Here is a 12,215-nt window from a genome sequence, read left to right as displayed (position 1 = left end):
TCCCACCATCAGCCTCATAGTGCTCCAAATGTCCACTTGCAGATTCTACAAAAGAGAATTTCAAAACTGCTCAATAGAAAGAAAGGTTTAACTCGGTGAGATGAATGCACACATCACAAATAAGTTTCTCAGATTACTTCTGTCTAGAGTTTATATGAAGATATTTCCTTTTCTACCATAGGCTGCAAAGCACTCCAAATGTCCACTTGCAGATTCTACAAAAAAAGCATTTCCAAACTGCTCAATCAAAAGAAATGTTCAACTCTGTCAGTTGAATGCACACATCACAAAAAGTTTCTCAGAATTCTGTCCAGTTTTTTATGAAGATATTTCCTTTTCCACCATAGGCTTCAAAGCGCTCCAAATGTGCACTTGCAGATTTTACAAAAAGAGATTTTCAAAACTGCTCAATAAAAAGAAAGGTTTAAATCTGTGAGATGAATGCACACATCACAAAGAAGTTTCTCAGAATGCTTCTGCCTAGTTTTTATGTGAAGATATTACCTTTTCTATCATAGGCCTCAAAGCTCTGCAAATATGCACTTGTGGATTCTACAAAAAAGAGTGTTTCCAAACTGCTCAATCAAAAGAAAGGTTCAAGTCTGTGAGATGAACACATACATCATAAAGAAGTTTCATAGAATTCTTCTGTCTAGTTTTTATGTGAAGATAGTTCCTTTTCTAACATAGGCCTCTAAGCGTTCCAAGTGTCCACTTGCAGAAACTACAAAAACTGCTCAATCAAAAGAAAGGTACAACTCCATGAGAAGAATGAACACATCACAAAGTAGGTTCTCAGAATTCTTCTGTGTAGTTTTTATGTGAAGATATTTCCTTTTCCACCATAGGCCACCATTTGCTCCAAATGTCCACTTGCAGATACTACAAAAAGAATGTTTCCAACTGCTCAATCAAAAGAAAGGTTCAACTCTGTGAGAGGAATGCACACATCACAAGGAATTTTCTCAGAATATTTCTGTCTAGTTTTTATGTGAAGATATTTCCTTTTCCACCACTGGCCTCAAAGCACTCCAAGTGTCCACTTGCAGATTCCACAAAAAGAGTGTTTCAAAATGTTTCATTCAAAATAAAGGTTTAACTCTGAGTGATGAATGCATACATCACAAAGAAGTTTCTCAGATTGCTTCTTTCTAGATTTTATGTGAAGATATTTCCTTTTCTACCATAGGCTGCAAAGCGCTCCAAATGTCCACCAGTAGATTCCAAAAAAAGAGTGTTTCCAAACTGCTCAATCAAAAGAAAGGCTCAATCCTATGAGATAAATGCACACATCACAAAGAAGTTTCTCAGAATACTTCTGTCTATTTTTTATGTGAAGAGATTTCCTTTTCCACCATAGGCCTCAAAGCTATGCCAATGTGCACTTGCAGATTGTAAAAAAAAAGAGGGTTTCAAAACTCCTCAATCAAAAGGAATGTTCAACTCCCAGAGATGAATGCACTCATCACAAAGAAGCTTCTCAGAATTCTTCTGTCTAGTTTTCATATGAAGATACTTCCTTTTCCACTGTAGGCCTCAAAGCACTCCAAATATCCACTTGCTGCTTCTTCAAAAAGAGTGTTTCCAAACTGCTCAATCAAAATAGATATGCAACTCTGTCAGACAAACGCACACATCACAAAGAAGTTTCTCTGCATTCTTCTGTCTAGTTTTTATTGAAGATATTTCCTTTTTCATTATGCGCCTCAAAACCCTCCAAATGTCCACCTGCAGATTCTACAAAAAGAGAGTTTCAAAACTGCCCAATCAAAAGAAAGTTTGAACACTGTGAGATGAATGCACACATCCCGAAGAAGTTTCTCAGATTTCTTCTGTCTAGATTTTATATGAAGGTATTTCCTTTTCTACCATAGGCCACAAAGCGCTCCAAATGTCCACTTGTAGATTCTAAAAACAAAGTGTTTCCAAGCTGCTCAATCAAAAGAAAGGTTCAAATCTGTGAGATGAACACATGCATCACAAAGAAGTTTCTCAGAATTCTTCTTTCTAGTTTTTATGTGAGGATATTTCCTTTTCCACTGTAGGCCTCAACGTGCTCCAAATGTCTACTTGCAGATTCTACAAAAAGTGACTTTCAAAACTGCTCTATGAAAAGAAAGATTTACTCTGTGAGATGAATGCACATATCAGAAAGAAGTTTCTCAGATTGATTCTGTCTAGATTTCATGTGACGATATTTCCTTTTCTACCATGGGCCGGAAAGCACCCCAAATGTCCACTTTCAGATTCTACAAAGGAGTGTTTCCAAACTTCTCAATCAAAAAAAAAGTTCAATTCTGTGTGATAAATGCAAACCTCACAAAGATGTTTCTCAGTATTCTTCTGTCTAGTTTTTATGTGAAGATATTTCCTTTTCCACCATAGGCCTCAAAGCGCTCCAAATGTCCACTTGCAGATTCTATAAAAAGAGAGTTTCAAAACTGCTCAGTAAAAAGAAAATTTTAACTCTGTGAGGTGAATGCACATATCACAAAGAAGTTTCTGAGACTGCTTCTGTCTAGATTTTATGTGAAGATATTTCCTTTTCTACCATAGGCTGCAAAGCACTCCAAATATCCACTTGCAGATTCTACAACAAGAGTGTTTCCAAACTGTTCAATCAAAAGTAAGGGTCAACTCTGTTAGATGAATGCACACATCACAAAGAAGGTTCTCTGAATTCTTCTGTCTAGTTTTTATGTGAACATATTTCCTTTTCCACCATAGGCCTTAGAGCGCTACGAATGTGCACTTGCAGATTCTACAAAAAGAGTATTTTGAAACTGCTGAAGCAAAGAAAGGTTCAACTCTGGGAGCTAAATGCACACATCACAAAGAAGTTTCTCAGAATTCTTTTGTCTAGTTTTTATGTGGAGATATTTCCTTTTCTACCATAGGCCTCAAAACTCCTCAAATGTGCACTTGCATGTTCCCAAAAAAAGAGTGTTTTAAAACTGCTCAAGCAAAAGAAAGGTTCAACTCTGGGAGATGAATGCACTCATCACAAGCAAGATTCTCAGAATGCTTCTGTCTAGTTTTTATGAAAAGATACTACGTTTTCCAATGTAGGCCTAAAAGCACTGAAATGTCCACTTGCAGATTCTACAAAAGAGTGTTTCAAGACTGCTCCATCAAAAGAAAGATTCAACTCTGTGAGATGAACGCACACATAACAAAGAAGTTTCTCAGAATTCTTCTGTCTACTATCTATGTGAAGATATTTCCTTTTCCACCATAGGCTGCAAAGTGCTCCAAATATCCAGTTGCAGATTCTACAAATAGAGAGTTTCAAAACTGCTCAATCAAAAGAAAGGTTTAACTCTGTGAGATGAATGCAGACATCATAAAAAAGTTTCTCAGATTGTTTCTGTCTAGATATAATGTGAAGATATTTCGTTTTCTACCATAGGCCGCAAAGCAGTGCAAATGTCCACTTGCAGATTCTACAAAAAGTGTGTTTCCCAACTGCTCCTTCAAAAGAAACATTCAACTCTGTGAGATGAATACACACGTAACAAAGAAGTTTCTCAGAATTCTTTTTTGCAGAATCTGCAAGTGGACATTTGGAGTGCTCTTAGGCCTAGAGTGGAAAAGGAAATATCTTCGTATAAAAACTGGACAGAAGGATTTTGAGAAACTCCTTTGTGATGAGTGCATTCATCTCCCAGAGTTGAACCTTTCTTTTGATTCAGCAGTTTTGAAACACTCTTTTTTTTAGAATCTGCAAGTGCACATTTGCAGAGCTTTGAGGAGTATGGTGGAAATGGAAATATCTTCACATAAAATGAGACAGAAGAATTCTGAGAAACATCTTTGTGTTGTGTGCGTTCATGTCCCAGAGTTGAACCTTTATTTTGATGGAGCAGTTTTGAAATACTCTTTTTGTAGAATCTGCAAGTGGGCATTTGGAATGCTTTGAAGCCTATGGTGGAAAATGAAATATCTTCACATAAAAACTAGGCAGAAGAATTCTGAGAAACTTCTTTGTTATGCATGCATTCATCTCACAGAGTTGAACTTTTCTTTGATTGAGCAGTTTGGAATCACACTTTTTGTAGTATCTGCAAGTGGACATTTGTAGCGCTTTGTGGCCTATGGTAGAAAAGCAAATATCTTTACATAAAATCTAGACAGAAACAATCTCAGAAACTTCTTTGTGATGTGTGCATTCATCTCAAAGAGTTAAACCTTTCTTTTGATTGAGTAGTTTTGAAACACTTTTTGTAGAATCTGCTAGTGGTCATTTTCAGCGCTATGAGTCCTATTGTGGAAAGGAAGATATCTTCAAATAAAAACTAGACAGAAGAATTCTGAGAAACTGCTTTGTGATGTGTGTATTCATCTTACAGATTTGAACCATTCTTTTGATTGAGCAGTTTGGAAACACACTTTTTGTAGAATCTGCAAGAGAATATTTGGAGTGCTTTGCAGCCTATGGAAGAAAAGGAAATATCTTCATGTAAAATATATACAGAAGCAACCTTAGAAACGACTTTTTGATGTGTGCATTCTTCTCACAGAGTTAAAACTTTCTTTTGATTGAGTAGTTTTGAAACCCTCTTTTTGTAGAATCTACAAGTGGACATTTGGAGCGCTTTGTGACGTATGGTGAAAAAGGAAATATCTTCACATAAAAATGAGACAGAAAAATTCTGAGAAATTTCTTTCTGTTGTGTGCGTTCATCTCACAGAGTTGAAAAATTATTTTGATTGAGCAGTTTGGAAACATTCTTTTTGTAGAATCTGCAAGTGGACATTTGGAGCACTTTGAGGCCTATGGTGGAAAAGGAATTATCTTCACATGCAAACTAGACAGAAGAATTCTGAGAAATTTATTTGTGATGCTTGCATTAATCTCACAGAGTAGAACCTTTCTTTTGGTGGAGCAGTTTGGAAACACTCTTTTTGGAGAACTGCAAGTGGACATTTGTAGCGCTTTGCGGCCTATGGTAGACAAGGAAATATCTTCACATAGAAACCAGACAGAAGAATTCTGAGAAACTTCTCTTTGATGTGTGCATTCATCTCACAGAGTTAAACCTTTCTTTTGATTGAGCATCTTTGAAACTCTCCTTTTGTAGAATCTGCAAGTGGACATATGGCACACTTTGAGGCCTCAGCTTGAAAAGGAAATATCTTCACCTGAAAACTGGACAGAAGAATTCTGAAAAACTGATTTGTGATTTGTGCCTACATCTCTATAGTTGAACCTTTCTTTCAATGGAGCAGTTTCAAAACTCTCTTTTTGTAGAAACTGCAAGTGGACATTTGGATTGCTTTGCAGACTGTGATAGAAAAGGAAATATCTTCACATAAAATCTAGATAGAAGCAATCTGAGAAACTTCTTTGTGATGTGTGCATTCATCACACAGAGTTAAACCTTGCTTTTCATTGAGCAGTATTGAAACTCTCTTTTTGTAGAATCTGCAGGTGGACATTTGGAGTGCTTTGAGGCCTATGGTGGAAAAGGAAATATCTTCACCTAAAAACTGGACAGAAGAATTCTGAGAAACTTCTTTGTGATCTGTGAGTTCATCTTATAGAGTTGAACATTTCTTTTGATTGAGCAGTTTGGAAACACTCTTTTTGTAGAATCTGCAATTGGACATTTGGAGTGTTTTGCTGCCTATGATAGAAAAGAAAATATCTTCACATAAAATCTAGCTAGAAGCATTCTGAGATGCTTCTTTGTGATGTGTGCATTCATCTCACAGAGTTAAACCTTTCCTTTGATTGAGCATTTTTGAAACTCTCTTTTTATAGAATCTGCAATTGGACATTTTGAGGGCTTTGAGGACTATAGCGGAAAAAGAAATATCTTCACATAGAAAGTAGACAGAAGAATTCTGAGAAACTTCTTTGTGATGTATGCATTCAACTCACAAAGTTGAAGCTTTCTTTTGATTGAGCAGTTTGGAAACACTCTTTTTGTAGAATCTGCAAGTGGACATTTGGAGCACTTTGCATCCTATGTTAGAAAAGGAAATATCTTCACATAAATTATAGACAGAAGTACTCTGAGAAACTTCTTTGTGATGTGTGCATTCATCTCAGAGAGTTGAACCTTTCTTTTGATGGAGCAGTTTTGAAACTCTCTTTTTGTAGAATCTGCAAGTGCACATTTGGAGGGCTTTGAGGCCTATGCTGGAAAAGGAAATATCTTCACATAGAAAGTAGACAGAAGAATTCTGAGAAACTTCTTTGTGATGTGTGCATTCATCTCAGAGAGTTGAACCTTTCTTTTGATGGAGCAGTTTGGAAAAACTCTTTCTGTAGAATCTGCAAGTGGACATTTGGAGGGCTTTGAGGCCTATGGTAGAAAAGGAAGTATCTTCACATATCATCTAGACAGAAGCAGTCTGAGAAACTTCTTTGTGGTGTGTGCATTCAAATCACTGAGTTAACCCTTTCTTTTGATGGAGCAGTTTTGAAACTCTCTTTTTGTAGAATCTGCAAGTGGATATTTGGAGCACTTTGAGGTCTATGGTGTAAAAGGAAATATCTTCACATAGAAATTAGACAGAAGAATTCTGAGAAACTTCTTTGTGATGTGTGCATTCATCACACATAGTTGAACCCTTCTTTTGATGGAGAAGTTGAGAAACACTCTTTTTGTAGAATCTGCAAGTGGATATTTGGAGCGATTTGTGGCCTATGGTAGAAAAGGAAATATCTTCACATAAAATCCAGACAGAAGGAAACTGAGAAACTTCTTTCTGATGTGTACATTCATCTCACAGAGTTAAACCTTTCTTTCATTGAGCAGTTTTGAATCTCTCTTTTTGTACAATCTGCAAGTGGACGTTTGGAGTGCTTTGAGGCCTATTGTGGAAAAGGGAATATCTTCACATAAAAACTAGACAGAAGAATTCTGAGAAACTTCTTTGTGATGTATGCATTCACGTCAGTGTTGAAACTTTCTTTTGAGGGAGGAGTTTGGAAACTCTCTTTTTGTAGAATCTGCAACTGGACATTTTGAGCGCTTTGAGTCCTATTGTGGGGAAGAAAATATCTTCATATAAAAATTGACAGAAGCATTCTGACAAAATTCTTTTTTTTTTTTTTTTGAGATGGAGTCTAGCTCTGTCACCCAGGCTGGAGTGCAGTGGCGCAATCTCGGCTCACTGCAAGCTCCGCCTCCCAGGTTCACGCCATTCTCCTCCCTCAGCCTCCAGAGTAGCTGGGACCACAGGCACCTGCCACCTCGCCTGGCTAATTTTTTGTATTTTTTTTTTAGTAGAGACGGGGTTTCACCGTGTTAGCCAGGATGGTCTCAATCTCCTGACCTCGTGATCCGCCCACCTTGGCCTCCCAAAGTGCTGGGATTACAGGCATGAGCCACTGCGCCTGGCCGAGAAACCTCTTTGTGATGAGTACATTCATCTCCTAGAGATAAATATTTCTTTTGATTGAGCAGTTTTGAAGCACTGAGAAAGAAGTTTCTCAGAATTCTTCTGTCTAGTTTTTATGTGAAGATATTTCCTATTGTACCATAGTCGTCAAAGTTCTCCAAATGTCCACTTGCAGATGCTACAAAATGAGAGTTTCAAAGCTGCTCAATCAAAAGAGAATTTAACTCCGAGAGATGAATGCGCACATCACAAAGAAGATTCTTGGATTGCTTTTGTCTAGATTTTATGTGTAGATATTTCCTTTTCTACCATAGGCCACAATGCACTCCAAATGTCCACTTGCAGATTCTACAAAGAGTGTTTCAAAACCACTCAATCAAAAGAAAGGTTCAGCTCTGTGAGATTAATGCACACATCACAAAGAAGTTTCTCAGAATTTTTCTGTCTAGTTTTTATGTGAAGATATTTCTGTTTCCAAGATAGGCCTCAAAGCCCTCAAAATATCCCCTTGCAGATACTACAAAGAGTCTTTCAAAACTGTTCTATCAAAAGTAAGTTTCAACCCTGTGAGATGAATGTGCACATCTCAAAGAAGTTTGTCACAATGCTTCTGTCTAATTTTTATGTGGAGATATTTCCTTTTCCAAGATAGGCCACAAAGTGCTCTGAATGTCCAATTGCAGATTCTACAAAAAATGTGTTTCAAAGCTGCTCTTTTAAAAGTAGGCATCAACTCTGTGAGATGAATGCACGAATCACAAAGCAGTCTGTCACTATGTTTCTGTCTAGTTTTTATATGAAGATATTTTATTTTCCATGGTAGGCTTCAAAGCGCTCCAAATGTCCACTTGCTGAATCTACAAATACAGTGTTTCTAAACTGCTCAATCAAAAGTAAGGTTTAACTCTGTGAGATGAATGCGCACATCACAAAGTCATTTGTGAGAATGCTTCAGTCTACTTTTTATGTGAAGACATTTCCTTTTCCTAATTAAGTCTCAAAATTCACAAAATGTCCACTTGCAAACTGTAAAAAAAGAGTGTTTCAAAGCTGCCCTATCAAAAGTAAGGTTCAACTCTGTGAGATGAATACACATATCACAAAGAAGTGTGTCAGAATGCTTCTGTCTAGTTTTTATGTGAAGATATTTCCTTTTCCACCATAGGCCTCAAAGAGCTACAAATGTCCACTGGCAGATTCTAACATAAGAGTGTTTCAAAACTGCTCTATCAAAATAAGGTTCAACTCTGTGAGATGACTGCACACATCACAAGAAAATTTGCCAGACTGCTTCTGTCTACTTTTCATGTGAAGATATATCCTTTTCCACCATAAACCTCAAAGCACTCCAAATGTCCACTTGTAGATTCTACAAAAAGAGGGGTTCAAAGGTGCTCTATCAAAAGTAAGGCTCACCTCTGTGAGTTGAATGCACACATCTCTAAGAAGTTTGTCAGAATTCTTCTGTCTAATTTATATCTGGAGATAATTACTTTTCCACCATAGGCATCAAAACACTCCAAATGTCTGCTTGCAGATTCTACAAAAAGAGCGTTTCAAAACTGCTTTATCAAAAGTAAGTTTCAACTCTGTGAGACGAATGCACACATCACCAGGAAGTTTGTCAGAATGCTTCTATCTAGTTTTTATGTGAAGATATTTCCTTTTCCAATATAGCCCTAAAGCTCTCCAAACGTCACCTTGCAGATACTATAAAAAGAGAGTTTTAAAACTGCTCTATCAAAAGTAATGTTCAAATCTGTGAGATGAATGCACACATCACAAAGAAGCTTGTCAGAATGCTTCTGTCTAGTTATTATGTGAAGATATTTTCTTTTCCATGATAGGCGCCAAAGCACTCAAAATGTCCACTTTCAGATTCTACAAAAAGAGGGATTCAAAGCTGCTCCATCAAAACTAAGTTTCAACTTTGTGAGTTGAATGCACATATCTCCAAGATGTTTTTCAGAATGCATCTGTCTAATTTTAATCAGAAGATATTTACTTTTCCACAATAGGCCTGGAAGCACTCCAAATGTCCACTTGCAGATTCTTAAAAAAGAGTGTTTCTAAACTGCTCAATCAAAAGTAAGGTTCAACTCTGTGAGATGAATGCACATGTCACAGAGAAGTTTGTCAGAATGCTTCTGCCTGGTTTTTATGTGAAGATGTTTCCATTTCCACCATAGGCCTCAATATAGCCCTAAAGCACTCAAATGTCACCTTGCAGATAGTACAAAAAGAAAGTTTCAAAACTGCTCTATCAAAAGTAAGTTTCAACTCTGTGAGATGAATGCTCACATCAAAATGAAGTTTCTCACAATGCTTCCAGTCTAGTTATTATGTGAAGATATTTCCTTTTCCACAATAAGCATCAAAGCACTCAAAATGTCCCCTTGCAGACACAACAAAAAGTGAGTTTCAAATTGCTTTATGAAAAGTAAGGTTCTACTCTGTGAGATGAATGGACGCATCACAAAGAGGTTTATCACAATGCTTTGTCTAGTTTTTATATGAAGATATTTCCTTTTGACCATAGGCCTCAAAGCACTCCAAATGTCCACTTGCAGATAATACAAAAAGAGTGTTTCAAACCTGCTCTATCAAAAGTAAGGTTCAATTCTGTGAGATGAATGCACACATCACAAATTTGTTTGTCAGGATGCTTCTGTCTTCTTTTTATGTGTAGATATTTCCTTTTCCAAGATAGGCCTCAAAGTGCTCGAAATGCCCAATTGCAGATTCTACAAAAAGAGTGTTTCAAATCTGCTCTCTCAAAAGTAAGGTTCAACACTGTGAGATGAATGCACACATCTCAAAGAAGTTTGTCAGAATGCTTCTGTCTAGTTTTTATGTGAAGATATTTCCTTTTCCACCATAGGCCTCAAAGCGATCCAAATGTCCACTTGCAGATTGTACAAAAAGACTGTTTCAAAGCTGCTCTATCAAAAGTAAGGTTCAACTCTGTGAGATGAATGCACTCATGACAAACAAGTTTGTCAGAAGGCTTATGTCTAGTTTTTATGTGGAGATTTTTCCTTTTGCAAGCTGGGCCTCAAATCGCTCCAAATGTCCACTTGCAGATTCTGCAAAGAGTGTTTCATAACTATTCAATCAAATGTAAGGTTCATCTCAGAGAGATGAATGCACACATCACAAAGAAGTTTGTCAGAAGAATTCTGTCTAGTTTTTATGTGAAGATATTTCTTTTCAACATTGGCCTTAAAGCACTCCAAAAGACCACATGCTCATCCTACAAAAACAGTGTTTCAAAGCTACTCTATCAAAAGTAAGGTTCAACTCTTTGAGATGAATGAACACATCACACAGGAGTTTGTCAGAATGCTTCTGTCTAGTTTTTATGTGAAGATATTTCCTTTTCCACCATAGGTGTCAAAGCACTCCCAATGTCCACTTGCAGATTCTACAAAAAGAGTGTTTCAAAACTGCTCTATCAAAAGTAAGGTTCAACTCTGTGAGATGAATGCAGACATCACAAAGAAGTTTGTCAGAATGCTTCTATCTAGTTTTTATTTGAAGATGGTTCCTTTAGCAACACAAGCATCAAAGCGCCGCAAAAGTCCACTTGCAGATCCTACAAAAAGAGAGTTTCAAAGCTGCTCTATCAAAACTAAGGTTCAACTCTGTGAGATGAATGCACACATCACAAAGAAGTATGTAACAATGATTCTGTCTAGTTTTTATGTGAAGATATCTCCTTTTCCACAGTAGGCCTCCAAGCGCTCCAAATGTCCACATGCAGATTCTACAAAAAGAGTGTTTCAAAGCTGCACTATCAAAAGTAAGGTTCAATTCTGTGAGATGAATGCACACGTCACAAAGTTGTTTGTCTGAATGCTTCTGTCTAGTTTGTATGAGAAGATATTCTTTTTTCAACCATAGGCCTCAAATCCCTCCAAATGTCCACATGCAGATTCTACAAAAAGAGTGTTTCAAAACAGCTCAATCAAAAGTAAGGTTCAACTCATTGAGATTAATGCACACATCACAAGGAAGTTTGTCATAATGCTTCTGTCAACTTTTTATGTGAAGATATTTGCTTTTCCATGATAGGCCTCAAAGCGCTTCAAATATCCCCTTGCAGATATGACAAAAAGAGAATTTCATAACTGCCCTATCAAAAATAAGGTTCCACTCTGTGAGAAGAATGCACGTATCAGAAGGAAGTTTGTCACAATGCTTCCGTCTAGTTTTATATGAAAATATTTCCTTTATCACTGTAGGCCTCTAAGCACTCCATATGTCCACTTGCAGATTCTACAAAAAGAGTGCTTCAAAGCTGCTCTATCAAAAGAAAGGTTCAACTCTATGAGATGAATGCACACATCACAAAGAAGTTTTCATAATTCTTCTGTCTAGTTTTTATGTGAAGATATTTCCTTTTCCCAGATAGGCCTCAAAGTGCTCCAAATGTCCAATTGGAGATTCTACAAAAAGAGTGTTTCAAAGCTGCTCTATCAAAAGTAAGGTTGAACTCCATGAGGTGAATGCACGCATCACAAAATATTTGTCAGAATGATTCTGTCTAGTTTTTATGTGAAGATATTTCCTTCTCCCAGGTAGGCCTCAAAGCGCTCCCAATGTCCACTTGCAGATACTACAAAAAGAGGGTTTCAAAACTGCTCTCTCAAAAGTAATGTTCAACTCTATGAGATGAACTCACACATCACAAAAAGTTTGTCAGAATGTTTCTGCCTAGTTTTTAAATGCAGGTATTTCCTTTTCCACCATAGGCTTCAAAGCACTCCAAATGTCCACATGCAGATTCTACAAAAGGGATGTTTCAAAGCTGCTCAATGAAAACTGAGGTTCATCTCAGTGAGATGCTGCACTCATCACAA

The sequence above is a fragment of the Nomascus leucogenys genome, unplaced genomic scaffold, assembly GCF_006542625.1.
Source record: "Nomascus leucogenys isolate Asia unplaced genomic scaffold, Asia_NLE_v1 000678F_129048_qpd_obj, whole genome shotgun sequence".
Taxonomy (NCBI): Eukaryota; Metazoa; Chordata; class Mammalia; order Primates; family Hylobatidae; genus Nomascus; species Nomascus leucogenys.
This window is presented reverse-complemented; position numbering follows the sequence as displayed.